This window comes from Nothoprocta perdicaria, unplaced genomic scaffold (genome assembly GCF_003342845.1).
Source record: "Nothoprocta perdicaria isolate Ctin4 unplaced genomic scaffold, notPer1 scaffold_121, whole genome shotgun sequence".
In the NCBI taxonomy this organism is placed as follows: Eukaryota; Metazoa; Chordata; class Aves; order Tinamiformes; family Tinamidae; genus Nothoprocta; species Nothoprocta perdicaria.
This window is the reverse complement of record NW_020454328.1, coordinates 797,374-798,617: the sequence shown is the minus strand read 5'-3', so window position 1 is coordinate 798,617 and position 1,244 is coordinate 797,374. Positions and strand designations below refer to the sequence as shown.

The 1,244-nt window shown below is 50.2% G+C and overlaps 1 protein-coding gene across 2 annotated transcripts in view; it reads left to right on the top strand.

Moving 5' to 3' along the window:
- The first annotated feature begins 338 nt into the window (after nt 1–338).
- The window catches only part of HOXB3 (homeobox B3), a 5,473-nt gene continuing 4,567 nt past the window's right edge, over nt 339–1,244 (top strand). For both annotated transcript variants that reach the window (XM_026054447.1, XM_026054446.1), the window contains exon 1: nt 339–437. The gene's annotated coding sequence lies outside the window, so the exon portion shown is untranslated. The remainder of the gene's footprint in view (nt 438–1,244) is intronic.

Here is a 1,244-nt window from a genome sequence, read left to right as displayed (position 1 = left end):
CCTTTCCCTTCTTCCCCTTTGCCGTGCAAAGCAGAGGCCATTGTTATCAGTGAGCAGAGCGTACCAGGCTAGAGGGCAACCAGAACCACCGCTTTGGCCAGGCAAAGCCCGCAGCTTCTCTGCACAGCTTGGGAGCTGGAGAGCATCGGGATTTTTTTTTTCTTCTTCCCAAACGGAGACCGAGAGACAATTTGAGCTGCCGTAACCGAAAGCTCCACTGGCTGAGCCCCCTCCCCCCTGTTTTGGCTTTTTTTTTTTCCTTTTCTTTATACACATATACACACACAGGCTGGATTGTTTTTTTTTTTTCCTCCTCTCTCTTGTATATTCCTTTAATATTTTTAAAGGAAGGGGGTCATTCCGTGCGTATTGATTGCGTGGATGCTGGATGTGAAAATATATTATGTCTGCCTGTGCTTTGCTCGTCAGAGACTAAGGTAAGCCGGACTCAAATAGGCTATCACTTTGTGAATGGCGGAGTATATGTCCCAATGATTTATGACCATATGACTCCAATCTCGGTTCAAGAAGAGTTCACAAGCTTTAAGCTTCCTTCCACGCAGAGCCTCTTTCGCAGCCCTCATCCAGGGCCCTGTTCCCCCCCGCTTCCCAACTGGGGAGTTCTCGTTGGGGTGAATCTCGCCGGTGGGGGAGGGAAGAGGGAAATTTTAGGAATGTGGTTCTATTTTCCAGGCATATTTCCCGCAAGGCAGGCGCTGCGATTTGAGGGTCCTTCTGAGCAGTCGACCTATTGTTCAGGGCATGGTTAGAATATTTATTATTAATAATAATTTAAATTAAAAACGGGGCGATTCCTCGTTTCTCTCGGTCTGGGAAAGGTACCTTAGGCGGGGCGGGGGGAGGGGGGAGCGCCGCTCTTCTTCATAAACAGAGGCAGGTTGTGAATTTAGGATTTCCAACATGGAGGGAATGGCTCTCCAGGGCAGTGCCTTCTCCTTAGGCTTCTTTTATCTTCCCTCCGACCGCCTGATTATTTTTTCCCCCCGAAACCTCCTTCCCCTGCAGCCGCTTCGCTCCGTCTTTTCCCCATTTTCTCTCCTTTCCTTGGGAGCAGCCCCCGCGCCGCCAACTTCCCGGCCCGGAGCCGGGAAATGGGACGGCGCGAAGTGAAACTTGGAGCCGCTGCGGTGCCCGGGGCGGTCCCCCGCCCGAGCGGGACAAACCCGCTCTTCTGCTTGGGATTATTATTTTTTTTTATTCTTTTTTTTTTTTTTTTTTTTTTT